The sequence below is a fragment of the Marmota marmota genome, unplaced genomic scaffold (genome assembly GCF_001458135.2).
Source record: "Marmota marmota marmota unplaced genomic scaffold, marMar, whole genome shotgun sequence".
Taxonomy (NCBI): Eukaryota; Metazoa; Chordata; class Mammalia; order Rodentia; family Sciuridae; genus Marmota; species Marmota marmota.
In genome coordinates, this window is record NW_026000108.1 from 2,833,758 (window position 1) to 2,855,746 (window position 21,989).

Here is a 21,989-nt window from a genome sequence, read left to right on the forward strand (position 1 = left end):
CCACTCTGCTGGTCAGTTTTGTGTGTCTGCTCAGCCAGGTCCTGGTCTTGAGAGGTCCTTAGGAGGCCAGGCTGGGTGTTGGCGCGGGGCCTCCCCCCGGACCTGCTACTTCAGCCCACCCACACGGAGGTAGTAGGACCAGCCAGGCCTGGCCTTGAGGACAGTGGCTCAGGGCCGCATGAGGGTGGGGTCAAGAGTGCAGGCTGCAGTGCCTGCCCAGGCCAGGCTCCAACCCCAGCTTCTCCGCTTGCTAAGTGTGACCACGGGGACAGTCGTCACCCCCTGCCTACATGTAAGCTGCAGACCAGTGGCACTGGGATGTGAGTCAACGCAGGCAAAGTGCTGGGCACCGCAGCTGGGGCATGCTGGGAGCCCTTGAGGAAGGGCTGTGTCAGCCTGGTTATAGTACAGTAGGAAGGACGTGTCCGTGACACAGGACGAGACCAGTGATGAGGACTGGCTCACGTGATCCCAGCGGCCGCCAGGGCCCAGGGTCTGCAGTGGGAGCAGGCCCAGGACAGCTGCAGGCACAAGCCGCAGTCCCCGCTCCGCACTCGGGCAAGATCCCACTCGGCTTTCGGTTGTGTTTGACTTCGGCTGACAGCATGTGGCCTGTCCACTCTGGGGAGGGCCGTCCACTTTACTCACTCCACCAACTTGCGTGTCGGTCTCGCGCAGACACACCCAGAAAAATACCCGCCGGCTGTCTGGGCACCCACAGCCCAGTCCGGGGGAACAGTTGCCACCCCGATGCAGGTGAGAGCCTTCGCCACAGTAAGGCTCGCCCTCCTGTAGACCCAGCCCTGGCCCTGCTGAGCCCCAGTTGCCCTGACTACACCAGGAAGGGTTGGTGTGCTCGGGCACAGACCCTGGCTCCCCTGGCCGTTGGCAAAGGGCGCAGCCGCCGCTGTAGGGTGCAGAGAGGCCCAGAGGCACAGCAAGCACCAGACACGCTTGGCTGCGACAGCCCCTGCTCCCGGCTCCTCAGCTCTCTCCCCTCCTGTGTCCTGGGGAGGCCGGGAGTCTGGAGCTGTGTGTGTGCGTGTGTGTGTGTTTGTGCGTGTGTGTGTGTGTGCGCGTGTGCACACACGTGAGGGTGACGGGTGAGCAACTCCCCTGGATCTGTGAGCCCACCTCGAATCCCTAGCTGGTTATTTTGGTTATTTTGACCCAAACTTGAACTCCACACTTTCCAGTTCACTAACCTTGTTTAAAAAAAAAAAAAAAGGTGGTTTCCTGAAATGATAAGCTCACAGGAGCTGGCGGGGGGCGGCCTGGCTGGACTCAGGCCCTGGCAGCCAGGAACAACTGGCCTCGAGTCTCTGGAGAGTTTCAGAAGAAACGCTGGGCGCAGCTGTGGGGAAGGGTGGTGTGGCCGGTCCCTTGCTCTAGGTGGACCCCTGTCAGGGCTGGTGAACCCGCAGCTCCTGGACTGGGCCTGTGGAGGCAGGAGTCAGTTAGAAGGCAGGAGGCCGGACCCATGGGCCTTGCTGCTGAGGTGGCACCTCCCACTGCCAAGTGACCCTGAGCAGTGGTGTCACTGGATCACTGACCCCCCGTCCCCATGCTGAGGGCAACAGGAGATTTTGGAGGTGCCAGACTGAGCTCCGAAATGGCCGAGCCAGGACTTGACCTAGGGTGGCTGACCCCATGCCTGGGCCCGTTCCTGCATCCGGGAGGCCCTGTCCATCCAGGGGTTTCCCTGCAGGATGTCCTGCTGTCTGCACGGAGCTGGGCCACCTGTTCCCTGGGATGGAGCACCTGCCCCCGCCCTCTGCCCTGGTTTTGGCTGAGCTCTCCATAAAGCAAGCAGTGGGTGCTGAGGGCTCATCCGGGAGCCACAGTCTCAGGACAGCACAAGAGAGGCAGGGAGGGGGTCAGGGAGACAGGGAGCAGGGCAAGGGGTGCGTTCCTGGGGAGCCACTGTCCCCATGGGCTGCCAGGGCTGGGGACATGCAGGCAAGCTGTGCCTGGAATCCCCATCCTGTACAGGAGACAGACAGGCCCTTGGCCAGGGTCTGGACTTGGTGGAAGGACCTGGGGATTCTGGGTAGAGGGCAGGTTAGCCCCAGGCCACATGGCCACAGCCTGCTGGCCAGCAGCGGACCCTCTATGGTAGCAGCAGGTCCAGGAGACGGGTGTCCAGGCTGACTCCTGCTCAGCCTCCCTGGTACAGCCGACCTGTAGTGGACTTGCTGTCCAGCTGGTTCTTCCAGAGCCGGGCTCGCCCCCCCAGAGCACCCTGCTGTCTGGAAGCAGCCCCTCACACAGCGGCACCGCTGTCCTGGCTGCAGCCCACCCCAGCAGAGCCCTGGGCAGGCTGGAAGGTTCTGGGTGGCACGCTCTGTGGCCCGATGCTGGCTGGTGACCAATAACCATCAAATAAGAGGATGAGCTCAGGTGACCTTCCCAAGACAGCATTTAGACCGCACTGGGCCTGCCTGGGGCCTGCACCCCTCCCCTCTGGTCTGGGCAAGACCAGCCTTGAGTCCAGCATCCAGAGGGCCGGTGCCGCTGTGCACCATGCACACACAAAATGCCACACTCACACACAGCATGCATCACAGTGCACACTCACACACACACACTCCCTGCCACAGCACGGGGACATGTGCTCACACACACACACACTCCCTGCCATAGCACGGGGACATGTGCACACACACACACACACACTCACAGGGGGAGCTGGTCTGAGGAGGCATAGCCAGGCCTGGCCATCTCACTCTCCGAGCTGTAACTGTGGCTTCTGCTTCTGAAAGGGGCATGGTGACAAGGCCAGGCAGACGCACGGCACCAGGAGAGGACCTACGCCCTCCACACCCCTGTCACTCCCAGGAAAGAGGGCCGCTCCTGGTCCTCCAGCCTGCAGAGCCTCTTGCGGCCAGTGCTCTCTGTCCATGACGGTGTTGAGCAGGAAGGGGCAGCTCAGGAAGTCATGGCAGCCCAGGCTGAGCTGGCCTGTGGCAGTGCCGGACACTCAGCCACCTCCCGAGGAGACAGGACGGAGCTAACCGGGTGCTGTATCCAGGCGGCAGGTGCTGGGTTGGGGTGGCCTTTTGAGATGCAGGTAGATTCTGGATGGAGTGGAGGCCTGGGTATGCCTGGGAGGGCACCCCGACCCCAGAGCGGAGACAGTAACAGGGCTGCCCTCACTCCCTCGGACCTCCTGCTCAGGGGTGGAAGCCCAGGGGCCTGTGGGGGGGGGGGCAAAAGGGGCAGCTCAGGGCCTCATTAAGAGAGGATTTCTACCCAGCTTCCAGCAGGGTGGTCAGCTGACAGCCTCCCGCTGCGTCCAGGATGAGTAGTGTCCCCCCCATTCATGTCCACCCAGAACTTCAGAAGCTGACCTTGAAGTAGGGTCTCTGCAGATGTGGGTCTCCCTGGCCCAGGGTGAGCCCTGCATCCAAGACAATGTGCATGAAGACAAGATGGACATGCAGGGAGGGCCCAGGGCAGCGGGGGCAGGACCGAGGGTGTGGCCACAGCCAGGGACACCAGGATGCCCGACGGCCACGGCAGCCTCTGGAGGGAGTGTGCCCTGCCCACCCCGTGGTCCCGAGCTTGCAGGCTGCAGCACTGTGGGGGTCAGTTGCTGCTGTGGACCCGCCCACTGGGCCCCCCATTACGTGTGGCTCCCAAGCTTGGGGACAACCCAGATGGGTCAGCAGCCACTGACCAGGTGACAGGCCCTCATTCTGCCAGGTGTGTTTTCCTGCCCTCCTGTCTCCTGGGAAGGCCTGGTGGCAGGCAAGGTGGCCCTAGAGAGAAGCTCCAGGTCCCTCCTGGGCTCCTCTTCCCCAGTAGGTCTGTCCTGGGAGGACGTGGGTGTCGGGGCCCCCGGGCCTCTGGGGATGGACGGGCCTTCCACACACTGTCCTCCAGCCAGGTGCCCGATGGCAGTCAGGGACTGGGGTGGGGGCAGTGGCCACAGGGGCTCACATTCCAGAGGTATGTCCAGTCTCGGAGCCACGGCCCAGGGGGCAGCGGCCCTCAGGTGGCCCAAGCGCAGCAGCTGCTGTTGGACTCACCCACCTGGGAGGACTCAGGTGAGGAAGGGGCTGCTGCCACTGCCTCTGTCCAGCCTCACTGAGTCTGGGGACCCTGGCAGGGAGACAGCTTGGGGACCCTGTTCTGAATGAGGAGCCCCCAAGGCCAGGAACATGCAGGGGGACTGGCTCAGCCCAGGGTGTCAGCAGAGGCCACCCTGAGTGGTACTGATGCTGGTCTTGAAGGTTGAGCTGGAACGTGACACATGAGGGAAGGTCACTGCAGACCCTCCCTCCACACTGAGGCCAGGCATGGGGACAGCGTGGTGACCGCTTAGAGGGCTTGCTGGGTCCCGCCCCCAGGACTCCACCTGCATCTTGTGACAGGTGATTCTTTGTGTCAGCTTGACTGGGCCACAGTATGCCCAGATATTGAGTTAAAAATTATTTCTGGGTGTGTCTGTTTCTGGCTAAGGTAATATTTGAACCCTGGACCTGGCAAAATAGATGGTCCTCCCAGGGAGGAGGCCTCGTCCAGCGTGTGGGTGGACACTGGGACTCGGCCTCCGTGGGGGCGTGGGCCGCTTCCTCACCCTGGGTCTCTCTCCACAGCCACACCACGGCTACTCTCCTGCTGTCCTGCTTCTCTGGGGAACTCTGAGTGACAGGGTGGTCATAACGTGGAACACAGACATGCTGGACGCTGAACCTGCCCACTCCAGGGCCCTGATCAGCCCAGAGGGGGCCTGAGAGTCTGGTTTGGGTATTCTGCAGCTCTTGCTGGAGTGGACGACCAGACACATGGCCAGTCTCCCCCACCCCTGAGCAGGCAGCAAGGGCCGTGCGAGGAGCGTGGGGACAGGGCCCCAGGTCAGTGGAGTAGATCCCTGTATGTCCAGAGAGGACCGGCTCTGGGTGTGCTCAGGGCAGGATGTGAGGTAAGTGTGTGTCGTCTCAGTGTCCCTGTCCTCGGTGGCCACAGAAGCTCTGTGGCAATGGCCCAAGGAACTCCACACCTGGAGAGGGCAGCTGCCTGCAGACCCTCCCTCTATACTGAGGCCTGGCTCGGCCATCAGGAACCTCCAGACTCTGGTGGGAGGCCTGCCGCACCATCCTCTGAGGTCACCTCCCACTTTGTGAGGGTCCTGCCCCTCCATGGGCACCTCTGAGACTTGGGCACGCAGGACCAGGGTTAGGCCGGGTCTTCTTGGGAACATCTGTGGCGTGTCTCTGTGGCAGCTTCTGAGTGTGGGCAGGGGATTTCTGGGACCCTTGGGAGACAGATGGACGCCAGGCACCAGGTCATTCACCCAGGGAGAAGCCCCTCTGCTGGGAGGGCTCCTTGGCTCTGATGGCCAGCAGGGCAGCTCAGTGAGCCTCTGAGTGCTGTGGGGTCCACGGGTGCAGAGGGTCTCGCCCTGCATAGGGCCTGGGCCTCAACAGGCACCCAGACAGCGGGGCAGGCAGGCCGGCCAGGGGCCTGTGGAATGGATGAGTGGAGGGCTTGGGGACGAGCTGTTCCTGCTGTCCATGCTGAGAATGAGGAAGGGCTCCTTCCCCTGCCTGGAGAGGCCCTGAGGGTTCTGGGTCAGCACTCTCCCTCCACAGGGGCAGGCCCCAGAGGGCGTTTCTGAAAAGTCCATTTTGAAGCAATCAGCACAATGCTTTCCAGCCCAGACTCTGCCAGGGTCACAAGGACACGGGAGGCCTGCAGAGCCTGGACACTGGAGTCCATTAACACACACCTGTGACCTGAGTCTCTTCTTCGGGCCAGTGGGCTCAGATGTGCACGGCTCTGCCTGCGGACCCTGGTGGGCTCTGTCCTCGGCCTGGACGCCGTCTTGGCTCCATCTGGTTGGTCCGGCCAGAGCTCCTGGACGCCTGGACCAGCAGAGCCCAGCACATCTCCTTTCTCAGCTCTTGCTGGGCACAGCCTGGCCCTGCACGGGTGAATGAGGCCTGGAGCAGCTGTCTCCAGGGTGCACGGGCCCGTGGGGAATGGGGGCAAGACCTGCCCTCACACACCAAGCTGTGAAGGGAGGTACCTGTCCGGGTCTAGGGCTGCTAAGGGAGCCGCTTCCCTCGCACACTTCTGTTTCATTGAAACAATGTTTCATACGCAATTTAAAAAACCAAGTCAAGCTGGACACGGTGGCACAGGCCTGGGATCCAAGCTACCTGGAGGGCTGAGGCAGGAGGACCCCAAGTTCAAGGCCAGCCTCAGCAACTTAGAAAATTAAGACATAAAAGGGCGGGGGTTGCAGCTCAGGGGTGGAGCACCCTGGGTGGGAGCCCAGCCCCACCAAGGAAGCCAGGTCACTCCCCCAGGCCCACTGTGAAAACATTCACCTTTCCCACCCGCCCTGGAGGCAGTGGCTTCCTGCTTCCTGTTTCGTTTGGTTCTAGTGGGTGTTTTTCTCCGTGTTCCGAATGGCCTGCTTGTTCTGACGCAGGTTGCTCTTTCAATCTCGGGCGCCACCTCTAGAGTCCAGGCTTGGTCTAGGGCAGCTGTGCGCTGACTTCTCTCAGGGCCTCGTCCCTCGATACTCCCCACCTGCCCACATGGTGAGACCACGTGACGTGTGGGTTTGTCACTGCCCCGTGGGAACTGTGGGAACTCCTCGGTGCTGCGGAGCCTTCCACAGTGGGTGCTCTGCGGTGGTCCCTCCCGCCCTGGGCTGATGTCTGGAGCCAGGAGATGCCTATTCTGTGACAGGCGGGTTATTTGTTTAACCCTCGCTCCCTCCAGGCCCACTGCCTCCCCTGCACGAGCCCTCTCACTCCCCCGGGGGTCCTGCCGTCCTTGGGCCCCTCTCCGTCCGTCCCCACCGCCCTGATCCTGGCCCTTGAATCTCTTTCCACTCTGTTCTCGAGGCTGCCTGCAACCTCCCGTGGGGGCTGTCTGTCTGCCAGGACCCGGGCCTGGGCTCACCCCTGCCCTGTGCCCACCGTGCAGAGCCTGGCCCCACCGTGGTCCCGTGCAGGGGCAGGGGAACGAGTGCAGTGCTGAGCATGAACCAACTTGGGTGCTCTTCTCCAGGGGCCCGTCACGTGCTCTGGTCCATCCCTGCCAAGAATTCCTCTCAGTTTAAAGGGCTGGGGCTGGGGCATGGCCACCGGAGCCGTCCGAGGCTAACTGGGGAGCCCAGAAGCCAGCCCAGAGCCCAGCTGAGCCGCTCCCTGGAGCCCTGGGGCTGTGAGCTCCCTGAGGGCCGTGTGCAGAGGGACACACCTCAGACGGCTCCTAGGGACCACGGTTCCCGGTGGTGAGCTTCAGAGTGCTTCCTTCTTCCTTTATATTCTTCTCTGTTTCCTGGATTCTTTACCCCCACGCTTTGCCTTTGTGAGGCCACGATCATCTGATATGGAAACCGCGCATGGGGTGGCTTCCTCACTGCCTAGAACCCTGTGTCACTCCCTGGCTCCCGGAGAGTGTGACCCGGTGTCTGGACAAGCTGCCAGCAGCCTTCCTGTTGCCCGCTCAGCTACCCCCAGTGGCCGGGGCCTCTCGAGCTCAGAGCCTGTGTGGCCCTGTGCCCTCAGCCTCTGGCTCTGCCTGTGCCAGGCGCTGGCCACTCCAGGCTTGGCACCACGTGATCTGGGGTCTCTTGAAGGCCCTTGCTCTCCTGCTGTTAGGACTTCCAGCCATGGCTCCTGGTCTGGCTTTTTAATGGGATGGAAGCAGTCCATTAAGTTTAGACAGGTGGCAGGTGAGTTACTGGCTAATGTACATCCCCTCGGCCAATGTGGTCCCCTGGTCCCCGACACAGGCTGGGCAGCTGTGGGAGAACAGGAAACTAAGGTAGGGACACTTTAAGGAGCAGCGAGGTCAATCTGTGAGCCTGAGTTTTGTTTCCTGTGTAAAAGACAAAATAAGCGTGTCCTGCGATGTTGCACCAGGCTCCAGTGGACAGAACCAGCTCAGAGCTGAGTTGAAACGGTTCATCTGGACACGGCACTGCTCCTTGTCTTGAAAGCAGGGATGATGGTTGAGACTGGGGGCTCTGGCCCAGCGTGGGGATGCCTGCCCCCCTGTGCACTTGGGTGGGCACAGCCCAGCCTGCCTCTCTCCCTGCCCCTGCGCCCCTCCTCCCATCCCAGTTGGAGATCTGCCCGCTAATTGGGAGCTGATTTGTTTTGCAATGATTCAGGCCTTTCTGTTGGAGCCCTGGGAGTAAGTCTTGCTTCCAAGGCATAAAATCTCCACTCATAGTGCTGAGAGCTACAGGATTGTTGAATAACAAATACAATTAGGATGTGCCAACTTCTCCTTTGAAGTGCCAATTTCTGCTCTTCAGGGTTAAGTGCAGTTGCCCCACTTCTCTGAGGGGCATGAGTTTCAGGACCCCCAGTGGGCGCCTAAACTGCAGGTAGTACCAGACCCTATGGATGTTGTGTTTTTTCCTGTATCATAACATTTAATTACCAAATTAGGCACAGTATGAGATTAATAACCAACTTAAATGCTTTCTGGAGCAAGAGTGTTTCAGCAAAATAAGGGTCACTTCCATGCACACCCTGTGACACCAAGACATCCATCTGATAAGCAGGATGACTGCTAAGCGACTAACGGACAGGTAACAGATACAATGTGGATACATTGGACACAGGAAGATTGATGACCTGGAGGGATGGAACAAGACAGGGCAAGATGCCACCCTGCTCCTCAGAATGGCATGCAACTTAAAATTTATGAATTGCTTATTACTGGAATTCTCCATTTAATATTTTCAGACCATGTTTAGCAGTGGGTAACGGAATCCATGGAAAATGAAACCTTGGACAAGGGTGGTTTCTGTACCTGTGCCTTCTCTCGGTGAGTGTTGAAAAGTTAGGAGAAGAAAACTTCGACCTTTTTACAGCTGCAAACCCCCAACTCAGGAGAGGAGCATCCAGGCCTGTGGTGGTAGAGGGTGGGCCCTGTGCCTGGTCTGAGTCGGGCCGGCTGGTCCTTTAGCTGCAGCATGGCCCAGCCCGAGTCCTGGTTGGGGTGGGGTTGGCAAAGAGAGAGCAACTGATGTTTACTGAGGACCCAAGGAGACCCAGGCCCCGAGGATGCTGGCCTTCCTGTGGCTAGTTGGAGTTGGCCCTAGGGGAGAGTGTGTTTGGCGGAAGCTCTTGCAGCCTGAGGGAGAATATAGGGGGAGTAAGACCCTGCTGCTCTCAACCCCACGGGGACCAGGCCTGCAGGACTGTCAGGAGTGGAAGGGCCCAAAGGCCTATGGCAGTGTGACTGCTGGGATGTCCTTGGTGTCCTGAACAAACAATGGAGCAAGACACACAGCGGTAGCAGAGCGCAGAGGTGGGAAGGTACAGATGGGTAGAGGCAAGAGCAGCCAGCGAGAGGCCCTGGGCCGGGTCTGACGGTCAGAGTCTTATATCCTGAGCCGCGGGCGTTCCCTTCCCTACAAGGACCTGATAGAGACCTGACCCATCGGCTGTCTTATGATACCTAATTAGAATATTTCCCAACTTCCCCCACTGGTTACTTTAGAGAACCTCATTAGGACACTGACCTCTTGACCCCCCTTGGTCATTTTAAAGTCTGGACTGTAGCAGAGGTTGTCATGGTGAGGACCTCAGGGACGGGAGCTGTCATGGACGGGATTCAGTGTGCACGGAGACAGGACTCCCGGCCCCTGTCTTGTCCTCCAGAGCTTCTTTCTAACACCCTGCCTCCATCCGCCATCTTGGTGTCCTGTTCGACACGTCCCAGGGCAGCCGGTGTCACCTCCTGGGGTGAGCCTAGTTCCCCAGGGCAGGGGCAGGGGTGGGTTATGGGGGACAGGGATCTGTGGGTCCACGTGGCCTGTGACCCCCGCCAGGGGCTGGGCAGGGTCTCAGGACGCAGTGGAGCTGGTTCTCCAGGCAAAGGAGCTGAGACAGGGGACAGTCAGTACATTTTATTCACTCCAAGACTGATAGACGCAATGCCCTCTGGGCACAGAGCTGAGGGTGGAGGAGGCCAGTGTCACTGGATGAACAGTGGCTCCCTGGCGGGCTGGGGCCTGGGCCCCCCAACTTTGTGGGCTCAAGTCAGACACAGCCCTGGGCTGCCCAGTCGGGCCTTCCAGGGTGTGGCTGGGAACACAGCCCCTGGGCCACTCCTGACATCTGGGGTTCTCAGTGGGCCTGGGGGTCTGAGTGACAGCTGATGCTGTGTCACAGAGGGACCCATGGACCCCAAATGAATTTCCACCCAAGGCGGGAGGTGCTTGGGCACAGGTCTGAGTGGGGACCACCCACAGGCAAGGTGGCGGGGAGGACAGGCGGGGCTGGTGGGAAGAAGGCAGTGCCGTGCGGCAGGGGCACCTCCTGTGGGCTTATGGATGGTTAAGGGCCTCAGAAGAGGTCTAGGTAAGACACGAGTCGGGGCAGGCGTGGCCACTGGGGTACCCGAGGACGCTCCCTGGTCTTGCTGCATAGCCCCGTTAGAGGGACCCAGGGATGCATTCCCTGTCCCCGGGCACCCAGACCCGCACGGCCCTAGGATTGGATCGTGCCTACACAGAGTGCCCCCCCCCCAGCCTTGACCAGCATGCCGAGGTGTGCCCAGAGCAGGGCCTGGGGGCTGGGAGCCTGGGTCAGGGCCAGGCACCCCCTCGGCCAGCGTGCTCAGTTCCTCTGTCCCCTTATGGGCTGGCCAAGCCTTGCTGGATTTGAAGATCCAGAGAGAGTGTCGTCGCGCAGTAGTCAACTCTGGGCACAGGGAGGCTGTGTAACAGACTCTCGTGCCCAGAAGCCCTGGCTTGCTCCTGAGTTCTGTGATGGCTGCTCGGGGGTGTCCAGCTAAGCAGTCACTTCAGCTCTGCAGGCACCCCGTCTGTGCCCCTCCCCATCGTGTGCTCCCCAGGTTGTGGCTCTCTGCAGGCTCCCCGGGGCTGGGGCTGCCCCTGAGTGTCGGCACAGAGCCGGTGTTGATGAATAATTAAAGATGGAAGGGAGGAGGGAGAAGGAGCGCCCCAGAGAGGACCGGAGGACAGGGGCTTGGCTCAGTGAGGAGGGAGGGCTCTTTCCAGACCCCTGGGCCGGCCCGGCCCTGGGCTCAGCTCAGCCCCTCCCCGCTCAGAGGCGGCATGGCCAGGACAGCAGCCAGGAGATGGACGGGCTGCGCGCCGAGGCTGGCTGGGGGAGGCGGCCCCTCGTGGAGTGCCCGGCTTTGCCAACTCGCTCCTTCCTCTGCCGGCAGCTGGAAGTGCTGACTGGCCCTTCCTCTGCTCTCGCTCTGATCCTGCAGCCCTGGTGTGGGAGGCAGGCTGGAGGAGGGGGGAGCAGGGCACAGGGTGTCCCAGGAGCACCTGTTAGGAAGGAGTCCCACCCCAGGATGGGCGGCACAAAAGGACTTGCTGTTATCTCGAAAAATAGGAGCCTCGATCTTAACACCTCCGAATGCCGTTAAAAGAAGTAATTGCCTGACTGCAATTATTTTAGGAGGTTTAACTAACCACCGCCTGGGCGCTTTTTAAGAATACTTGGGGAATTTTAAATTCCTCCCACGGCCCCCAAGGGTGGGGGCCCTGCCTGGTGCCTGAGGCCCATCCCCTTCTCCTCTCTGAGAGGAGGATGGGGGTCTCTGAAGGGGGCTTCTGGCGGTGAAGCCAGCTCTGCCCCGGGGGGGGCGGAGGCCCGTTGCCAAGGTGACATCCCCAGGCACATCCCTGTGGGCTCTGCTGGGGTGAGGGGGGCGGGGGTGGAGGAAAATGATTTCCTTGTGACAGGCGCCTGCTGAGGCCCCCTTTCCTTATTGATCATGTGGGGAGAGGAGCTTCCTTATCAGGGCCGGTGAGCTAGAGAAGGCAGGTGTGACCTCTCACCTCGTAGTCTGCTGCCCACCACTGCCATTGGCTTGGGAGTGACCCCCATCCTGCGCGGTCCTGGTCTGATTCAGGGAGATCTTCCAACTTCCCGAGAAACTGCCGGCTCTACCAAGGCACAGCCCAAATGCCAAAGTCAAGACAAAACACAGCAGAAATAAACGTGCCCAGGCCCCCGGGTGCCTCGCCTGCCGCTGGTGTGGGCAGACACGCCAAAAGACTCTAGGTAACAAATTTATTTTTAAAGAATCAATCCAAAAACAATTCAATGCAATTTATGAACGTGGTAGGAAAAGATGAGCAATGAGCCCAATTAGTAGAAGTTATTTTAAATGTGTCAGGATCACGTCTTAGCCCATGCTGGATGTCATCTCGCTTCGGCATCTGGCTGCAAAGGGCGTTTGAGGAAAGACAGCCGCCCTGGGCCAGGCTGAGAAGGCCCTGCGGTCAGAGTGCAAGGGGCACTTCCCAGCCCTGGGCGGAGAGGAGATAGGTTCTGGGGAGCTGGAAGCCCTTGTGAGAGGACGTGGTGAAGGACTGGCCCAGGCTGACCTCTCCAGTGTCCACAGCCACAAGCTGGACAGAGTCAGAGGTGCCCACGGGTGCCCCAAACCCAGACCCACCTGTAAGACACATGGCTTGACTCGGGCCTCTGCTGGGCAGGTGGGGCCTGGGGCTGACGTGCCAGGCCGCTGCCCTTCCCACAGCTACCTGCCTCTGTGGGCACGCCCCAGGCCTGGCCCCTGGGGTTCAGCACCTTCTCCTCCCAGTCCTTGCTTTCCACCATCCCGGAGCTCTGGAAGCTGGGGAGAAAGAAAGAGAAAGTCCGGAGGCACGCGGGGAGGCGCCAGAGAGCGGGGACAGTGGGCCCTGCACTGTGCGGCCGGCACCGCACGCTCATCCTGCAGCGCTAGCGTCCTGGTCCCTGTTGACAGAGGGGAACCTGAGGGTTGGAGCGGCCGCGTGGCTTCCCACCAAGGACCCAGGCCAGGGAAGGGCTGCAGAGCAGGGCTCCATGCTCAGGCTGCCAAGGCCCAGGCCAGAGTCCCACACATTCACCATCTTGCTTCTGTGGGAGGTCAGTTGGCCCGACCCCGACCCTGTTCCCGTCCCCATCTGCAGGCCTGGAACTCTCCCTCAGGGTGGACAAAGCTGGCTGAGTTCCCCCCAGAGCCCCCCCTGGCTGTCCAGGAAGGTTGTGGTAGGACGCGTGCTCAGGACCCCTCTGGTCACCGCAACAGCCCACCCGGTGGCTTCTTACAGATCTGAGAAGCAGAAATGTCTTGGGGGAGCAGCTTGATCTGAGACGGAGGAAGACGGAAGAGGGCGGAAGGGGCCAGGCTTGAGGCCAGTGTCTCAGAGGCTCAGATCCTTGTGCCTTCTTGGGAGACAGAGTCCAGCCCAGTGATGGCCCCGGGCATGTTGGGCTGACCGGCACCAGGGGCTCCTCAGCCGTTTCCCATTGAAACGCCTCCCGTCTCTGCCTTGCCAGCTGCCAGGACTGGCGGCTCCTCCTCTGGGCAAGAAAATTCCTGATGGTCCCCAACAGCGCGCGGCCCGGCTGCTCCTCTCCCTGGCGCACAGCGGCTGCCCTGGCGTCCCAACCAGCCTGGGACCACGCTGGACAGGCAGGACTGTCCTCTCTCAGCCTGACCCCCTTCTCTGTCGACTGAGAAGAAAGGTCACGGTGGCCCCAGTCCTCAGCTCTCCTGGCCTCTCCCAGAGACTCCTGGGTGTCACCCGCAGTGTGCCCTCTGCCTGAAGAATCACCCGGGGTCCGCCCCCCGCCTGGTGGCCCAGCGCGCCTTCACTGAGCGTGATGGAGGAGCTGTGACACTGGGAGGCTGGCCGTGCTCCTGTCTGTCTGTGCGTGGGTTTCTGGGAGCGTCCACCTTGGGATTCGCGCTTTTGCTGCGTAATTGACATCAACAGCTTGTACGGAGCGTGTGGCGACCCGGCCCACCTGTGGCGTGGGCACCATTAGTTGAGGGTTTGGTGTCCCTGACACCCGCCCCTGGGGTCCAGTCTCCTGGAATTCAGGTCACGGGTGTGCAAGACCCTACCCATGCTGCCACATCCCCCAACTGCTCAGCACAGGAGAGAGCAGAGGGTTTTACTCTCCTTGCTTTTCTGATGTTTCCTCCGATTTCTCTGGTGGGAATAATATGTTTTTAATTGGAAATAAAAAGCAAGGTAGAAGGTTTGCTCGGGGTCAGCCATGTGCAGGTGTCCAGGCGGCACGCACATCCAGTTGCAGCCTTCGGGAGGGCGCGGTCGCTGCCTCGCCCAGCCTGTCTCAGAGTGGTGGCTTCTCTGTCCCTCTGTGGGGCCAGGGCTGTGGGCAGGTATCCTACCCTGAGCCGTGCAGGGTGGGCCCCTGCCCCCCACTCCGGAGCCTTCCCCACTGGCCCTCTGGGGCTCCTCCAGCGTCCTTCCCTGACCCTGCTGCTGCTGGGCCTGCTGGATTCCCCCAGGTGACACCTGTCATGTCCTCTGTCACCTCTGGGCCTCTCTGGCATCCGTGGGGGGCTCATCCCGCTTGCTGCTCAGAGGAGATCGGCTGGGTGGTCAGAGGCCAGCACCTCCCCGACTTAGGGGCCCCCTCCCTGATCCGACCGGCTTTGGAAGCCCAGCCCAGGCACCACTGAGGGCCTCCCTCGGTCCCTGCCCCCCGGCTGTGAGAGGGCCTCCCTCAAACCACAGCGACCATGACGACAAGCCTGACCGGGCCACCTTCCCTCGGCCTGCGGGGACTGGAGTGCCCCTGTGCAAAGCGCACCCGGCTGGGCCCAGGCTCTCCAGGGCAGGGCTGTTGGCACCTGCAGAAGGTGGCATTCACAAGGCCCGCTCCCCTCCGGCCAGTGAGGGAACAGAACATAGGTCCTGGTCCAGAGGCCCTCCGTGGTGACCCAGCACCCATGGGGCCAGCTGCGGAAGCTCAGGCCTCGATGGGTGCTCAGTGGATGCCTGTAGGCAGAGCAGCTTCGTCGTCTCTCCGTGGAGTAGAACAACCACATTCACACAGCACGCTCACTCACCTCCTCAGCTCACAGTCCCTCACGGTGCTTCCTGGCCGGGATTAATGAAGGGAGAGTGAGCCCTGCTCTCTCCTGAGAGCACAGAACCATCCATGGCTCCCAGCTCTTTGACACCTTTGATTCCGGAGAAAGCCTGCGTCGGTGTGTTTACTAACCCTGTGCCTCCCTTTCTGTAACTATTTAACCTAACTAAAGCTGTGGTTTTGAAGACATTGATTTCAAAGGAGAAGAAAATATTATTCCATTAAAGTCACTGAAAAATTGATCACCCAATTTCGGTGGCATCCCTGGGGTGGAGATGCTAACGGCTGTTCACGCTGGATCTCCATCCGCGCAGCTAAGCTCTTGAGTCTCTCCCAGGCTGACAGCTGCTCCCAGCCACACAGGACCAGGTGCCAAGGAGGACGGGCAGGAGGTGAAGCTGTGAGCTGGGAGTCCTGTGCACACCGTCTTCTGTGTCTTGGCCGACAAGCTTCTTGCTGTAGCCCACCCTGTAAAGCAAGCAGCTCCTTATTGAAGCCTTAAAGCACACTCCAACTGGCCTTCCAGGGACTCGGAGGTGGCAAAGGGCCCCAGAGGGTCTGCCCTGGGTGGGTTGGCTGGGCCTCCCCTCCCCTGAAGCTGCGCTGCTCTCCGGCTCCCGGACGGGGTTTCTTCCCACCCCTTCAAGCTGCCATCACCTGCTGGAATGTGGGCTTCTGCCCCTGACCTCAAGGCACCCTTGTCCTCCTGTGGCTCCTGAAGCGTGGGATGGACCGTGACCTTCCTCCCACAGGAAACCCCTGGGGAGGGTGGTGTGGCCCTGTGCTCGAGGTCCCACCCTCTGCTCCGACTCCTGGGGCCTTGGCACCAGGGGGCGGCTTCTCTCCCACCCGAGGGCACGCGGGCCTCTCCTGACACTCCGCCAGGGCTGGAGCTGGACCACACCCAGGACCCCTCGCCCCTCAGGGACACCCTCCCCTCAGCCCGGGAGCCCACTTGTTCCCCACGGAGGCCTGTGGCTCTGTCAGGGCATTTGGAAACCACCTGCAAGTGGGCATAGGGCGCTGTGGGCGTCTGGGCATGCTCCCTGCTCTGGCTTGATTTCACTGTGGACCCCAAGGCTCCGAGAGGTTCCAAGTCAGGTGTCCTGGGCAGTTCTGCCACGTGGGGGCCATCGGTCCCGTGACCCCTTGATGGGTCCCTTGCCTCCGTCCCGACCCCCAAGGCCACACCACAGGGCCGTGCCACAGGTCAGCCAGGCTGAGGAGAGCATTACCAGTCAAGCGCCTGCCCATCGCGGGGCCCTGTGCTGATCCAGGCTCCGGCATGGAGTCTCCGGGCGCCTGGGGTCCTGATCTGCTGGGCAGACCTGGGGTCCCCTGCTGTTTGTTCCAAAGTCTCTGATTCTGTGAGTTCAGAATGTCTGATGAGAGACCCTGTCTCCTGTGTCTTGGGATCCTGTCCCTGGAGCCATCTCCTGGCAGTCTCTCTGTGGACTTGGAGAAGGATCAGGCCCTTCCTGGGCCGTGTGCCCTGAGGTCAGGGCTGGCACTGGATTTTCGTTCCATCAGATGAGACAAAAAGCAGAACTTCCTCAGACTGCCTTGGGCCGTGAGGACCTGCCTGTGCTTCCTGCCCGCTGTGCGGGCAGCCTCTGGGGGACGTGGACAGAGCGCTCAGGCTCCCTGGCTCTGAGCCTGTGCCCCTCAGCCTCACTCAGCACCCCTGAACTGGGCCAGGAGCTCTGCTCTGGGCCTCCCCGAGGTGCGCCTGCAGGTGGAGGAGAGCCCTGCCGTTCCCAAGGCAGCCGAGCCTCACTTCTCCAAGCCTGAGGGCTGTTTCCCATGGTGTCTTCGAAGCCCAAAGAGGAAACACTTTCTCCCGAGGCTTGCTGAAGACACAGAGGCATCAGGACAGCAAGTGGGACTGTCTTCCTGCTAGGGAGGCTCCCTAGGAGGGCCTGGCCCAGTGCGGTGAGCCACCCGGGGGCCACCATGTGCAGGTGCAAGGCCAGGATGGGCTGGGTGCCCAGGAGTGACCGTACCTGCTGGCAGGAGTGTAGGCCGTAGGAGCCTATGTCCTCTCCAGAGGGTGACAGGCTGGGAGGGGTGACTGTGGTACTGACCCTTCCTGGCTGTGTATCTTCAGGCGAGCATCTGGATCTCTCTGGACTCTGCTCCTTGTCTGGAAATCGTGCTGGCCATAAGGCCCCCCTCAGGGGGTTGGTGGGAAGGGGAAATGAGTTGACGGGTGGGAACAGTGGCCCTGGCCTGAGCAAATGCTCAATCCATAATAACAGGCGCGAAGGTGACGCTCACCACCGGTGGGACAGTCGAGGGTGACATTCACAAGGACACACTTGTGCACAGCAAGCAGCAGGTACTTTGTAAGCCCAGAGTCACAGGTTACTTTTTTAGCCCCTGATTTACTGTCTTGTCAAGGGAGGCCTCTGAGTTCTCGAGGCTGGTGCGATGCCCCAGGGCTCCTCCGTGTTCTGTGGCTCTCAGGGTCTGCTCAGAGCCTGTACCCACAGGCCAGCAGTCTCCCACGGCACCAAGATCTCCTCTCTTGGCACTGTCTGGGAGACCAGGAGCAGGGTGCTGGAGGCACCACAGGCTCCTGGGACCTGGGTGTGGCCACCACACAGTCTGAGCCCCTCTCCTCTGTGCTCGGGTGGGGACCAGCGTCCAGCTGCCTCTCCCAGGCGATCGGCATGACTGACAACTTGAACAGAAACTCTGTTAAATGAAATCCTTTCCTGGGGTCGCACAAGAAGAGGAAGAGGAGGAAAGGGCCCGCCCTAGGTGGAGGGTGCCGGCCGCTCCCCAGGTCTCCCCAGCAGACGCGACCATCAGACCTCACTAGCAGCACTGTCCCGAGACCTGTGTCCTGCTGGTGTGGAGACAGCTCCAGCCCACCTTGGAGTGAGCACAGGGCTGGGCCGACGTCCAGACAGCTACACAGCATCTGCCCCTCACTGTCCTGGCAGCCAGCCTGTCACGGAGGCTCTGCCTGTGACACCCCACCAGGCCCCTGGGACACACGACGCATTTCTGACCTGCAGTTAGCCCGCCAGAGCCCAGGTGCCCAAGCCAGGCCACCACCCCTGGGCTCAGCTCCCATCTGGAGACCCTGGGGAGAGTCCACTTCTCCTCACCAGGCTGTGCCAAATCCGGTTGGTCAAACTGGTGGTGGTCAGTTCCAGGGTCAACCTGGCTGGGCGTGATGCCAAGATATTGGGCCAACACCTTTCCTGATGTTGTCATGAAGTAAGCCAGCCAGCCCGTCCTGCGAGGGACTCCAGACTTCCCTGGGTGACCACAGGCAGACCAGTTGACCTCTGAGCCTTGGTTTTATCAACCGCAAACAGGGGCACTGCTAGGACACGCCTCCCAGGCTTGTTCGAGGACTGAGACACGGAAATGGTCATCGCAGCTTGTTCTGAAGATTCTACGGGTTGCTGCCTGGCCAGCTGGTTCTGGGCCCACAGAATCATGACCTGTGCATGCCAGAGTACCACCAGGGGCCTCGGAGCCCAGAGCTGAGTGGCACCTCGCACTTCCTGTGGGCCGCGTGGCCAGGCCAGGCCTTCTTTGAAGGCCTTTGGCTCTTGTGTTTGGGCTCCCTGAGTGTCATCCTCACCCCACTCATGAAATCCTGCTGGGGGAGGGACAAGCTTGTGTGCAAGTCAGGAGACTCTGGAGGCAAAGGACAGAAATAAAACCAAACCAGCTTAAGCAAAAACATGACTTTATTGGCTGACGTAATGGAGAGAACTTGGAGTTGGATGCAGGACTCAGGCACGGCTGCATCCAGGGGCTCAACCGTTTCCCAGGACTCAGCCTCCCTGGTTCGTGATTTTGCTTTGGGTGACAGAGGCTTGAGCTTCCTGGTGGCAGGAACAGCCCCAGGTGTTTCCTTCTCTGGTGAAAAGAAAGTGCCTGCTTCTCAGTGGTCCTGGAAGCTCCGGCCCAGGACTCGGCCATCACTGAGCCCCACTCCTGCCTTCAGGAGGGCCTTGTCTAGGTGACAGCTCAGTTTTAGGGCGAGTGTGGGAGCCGAGAGTGGGTCTGTCTGTTGACGAACAGAGGCCGAGGGTGGGAAGGGGCAGAGTCCCCCAGACAAACAAAGACGCTCTCTCCAAAAAGTGGTGTCCCAGCAGCGGCAGGGGGCACGCCCAGCACGTCTAGGAAGTGGTGTGGTCACGTCAGGGGGACTCACAGTGGGCTTCGAGCCCTGAAGGCCACAGAGGACGAGCTGAGACCCCAGAGAGAAGATGCAGGCTCGCTGAGCCACTAGGGTACAGGCCTGGCGTGAGGGGCATCTGGAACAGCCAGGGCCGGGAACCTGCTGTCCAGCCTGCGTCCCAGGCTGCACACAGGGAGCCCTAGGACACCTCTGAGGACACAGGACTGAAGTGGAGTGGTCAGGACGCCCGACCTGGACTGCGGCTCTCCTAACCTGGGGTGCACCCACCAGGTCCTGGTGAAGACCCCGAGGAGCTCTTCCTTTAGACAGAGCTGCAGTCGACACCAAAGTCTGTGTGGAGACATGAACCACCAGAGTGGCCAGGAAGAGCCACAGGGGAGGCGCGGGGGCAGGCGGGGCAGCCCTGCGCCTTCTCAGATCAAGGCTGCCGTCCCCCACGTCCCCCGCGCCCCCCACGTCCAGGCCACTTTTAAAGCCCGAGAAGCACAGAGACAAGAGCAGGCTTTAGTCCCACGGGCCAAGGGCCCGCCTCCCGGCAGCTGGTGATAAATGGCTCTTGCTGTGGCTGCCCGCGGCGCTCCCCACCATGAGCGGGTTGGTTCCTGTCCTGTGTCCAGGGGCAGTTCCAGGCCTCCTGGGATCCTGGGTCCTGAGTTTGTTTGTTTTTCCATATGATTTCCAGGATGTTTCCGCAGGTGGAAAACAAGGCCCAAGAGTGCAGGAGGTGAGCTGTGGTGGGAGAGGAGGGGACGGGAAGGGCCCAGCCTCCAGAGAGCAGGACACGCTGGGGACAGCCGCTCTCCAGGGAGCACCGCCGCGCTCCCTGACCCTTGGAAGATGTTAATGTTCTACCAAGTAAATTAAATTAAAGTAACGAGCATGAGAAAGAGGGAGAGGGAAACGGAAAGAAGAGCCACTGTGTGTCAAGTGAGGAAGCAGCCAAGGGAGTTCAAAGGACGGTCCTGGCCACTCAGAACGGCGTAGCTTCCACCTGGGAAGGGACAGTGGGACCGTGTCCTCTAGCAGGGTGTGTGGGTGGACAGAACCATCCTATAGTTTTCGCAGGTATATCTGGGGTCTGTGCAAGTGCTCAACGTGTCCATGCAGTTGGAAGAAGAGAGACCGCTGTGGAAGGCAGAGGGCCAGGGGGACGGTGGGGGATCTCCAGCAAGGACACGTGTGTGCATGTGTATGAGCACACAGCTGTGCTCCGTGGGCCTGGGTGCATGCAGGTGTCTGGGCGATCTCCTAGACCTGTCCACTGAGAGGCTCGAACCTTGTCTTTGACCTTGGCACATAGAACTCAGTTTCTCAAACACTCCCACTAAAAGGAGCCCTGGCTCCTGGGAGAAATAAGTGATTTTAGGGCTGGGGCAAGAAAAGTACAAAATTAGACTGGAACATCTTGTTATGCCAGAAAGTAAGAAAGTGCTCAAAAAAAAAAAAAAAAAAAGAGTGGCATGTCACAAAGACTCAGGAGCCAGCTTGAAGGGGCTCCTTGGCCAAACATGGAACAACTGAGCACCAAGATAATGAAGCACAGCGGTGAGTTATAAATCACTGAAAACAGGGATTCAAAGTACAGGCTAGAAATAGATCATGGATGATAGATTGATAGATGATAGGTAGATGATAGGCACGGACAGATAGATATACAGATAGATGAGACAGATGGATGATAGATGATGGGTGAGGACTGACGACGGATAAGTGGATATATAGATGAATGGTATGTGGAGGGAAGGGCGAGCGGCTAATGGATGGGTAGATGGGTGGATGGATGGTGGATGAATGGGTGGATGAATGATGGAGGGATGGATGATATATGGAGGAAGGGAGGGATGAATGGGAGGATGGAGGGATAGATGGATGATGATGAATGGATGGATGATAAGTGGAGGGAGGGAGGGATGGATGGGTAGATGGAGGGATGGATAGATGACGGATGGAGAGAAGGAAGAATGGATGGGTGGATGGAGGGATGGATGGATGGATGATGGAGGGATGGATGATAAGTGGAGGGAGGGAGGGATGGATGGGTGGATGGAGGGATGGATGGATGATGGATGGAGAGAGGGAAGAATGGATGGATGGATGGAGGGATGGATGGATGGATGATGGAGGGATGGATGATAAGTGGAGGGAGGGAGGGATGGATGGGTGGATGGAAGGATGGATGGATGATAAATGGAGGAAAGGAGGGATGGATGGGTGGATGGAGGGAAGGATGATGGATGGAAGGTGAATTGATGGATGGGTGGATGATAAATGGAGGGAGGGGTGGATGCATGCATGAATAATAGTTGGGTAGATGGTGGCTGGGTGATTGATGGGAGACAGGTGAGATGGAAGGCTGTAGTTTCAGCAGGATGCCAAGATAGTGCTGGGTAGAGGAGAGTCATGAAAGATGCCGGATCTGGGGGAGTTTGTGATGAGGAGCAGATGTGCTCTGTGTCTTACAGTGTCTCCCCCAAGAATGTTTATGTTTCCAGAAAATAAAAAGTAATTGTAGTGCAGATAAATCAGACAACTCCTGACCAACTTCTCAAAAATACCAGCAGCAGGAGGTCGGAAGGACACTGTGTGCCTGGGAGAGACAGGAAGAGTGTGGAATGCAGCTGAGAATGCGTCTCCTTGGCCCCCCAGGGGCAACACGGACAAACGCAAATGAGGGCCGCCCAAGGGAAGAGGGCACTGTGTTCTTCAAAAATGTCTGCAACATAAAAGACAAAGACAGTCTGTGAAAAAGTTCCAGAGGAAAGAAAACCAGAGACAAGTGCTGCAGTGCCGGGAAGAAAGCTGGAGAGGGGGCTGGCGGCAAGATGGCGGCTCCACCCAAGGCAGATCCCACCCCCTTGGGGTCCAGCACGTCACTGAGGGCATGAAAGAGGTGCCCTCTGCTTCCCGGAGGGTAAAGGACTGTGAGCTCTGCCACTTAATCTTAATGGTTCTGAAAA

General features: G+C 60.0%; 3 long non-coding RNA genes across 7 annotated transcripts; 1 reads left to right on the forward strand and 2 right to left on the reverse strand.

The window, feature by feature from the left end:
• The first annotated feature begins 6,514 nt into the window (after positions 1-6,514).
• LOC125610911 lies at positions 6,515-9,709 on the forward strand. The gene is made up of 3 exons (XR_007340965.1): positions 6,515-7,255; positions 8,724-8,805; positions 9,645-9,709. It is a non-coding gene; the product is annotated as an uncharacterized LOC125610911 (long non-coding RNA).
• Positions 8,441-14,487, reverse strand: LOC125610908. 5 transcript variants are annotated; one of them, XR_007340962.1, is made up of 3 exons: positions 12,087-14,487; positions 11,804-11,911; positions 8,441-11,287 (listed from the first exon to the last, which is right to left on the reverse strand). It is a non-coding gene; the product is annotated as an uncharacterized LOC125610908 (long non-coding RNA). The 5 variants fall into 5 exon arrangements; XR_007340960.1 differs by having other exon boundaries at positions 8,441-8,612; positions 8,791-11,287; positions 11,804-14,487; XR_007340961.1 differs by having other exon boundaries at positions 8,441-11,228; positions 11,804-14,487.
• A 7-nt stretch (positions 14,488-14,494) lies between these two features.
• LOC125610909 lies at positions 14,495-17,974 on the reverse strand. The gene is made up of 3 exons (XR_007340963.1): positions 16,868-17,974; positions 16,100-16,229; positions 14,495-15,332 (listed from the first exon to the last, which is right to left on the reverse strand). It is a non-coding gene; the product is annotated as an uncharacterized LOC125610909 (long non-coding RNA).
• Positions 17,975-21,989: the final 4,015 nt, after the last annotated feature.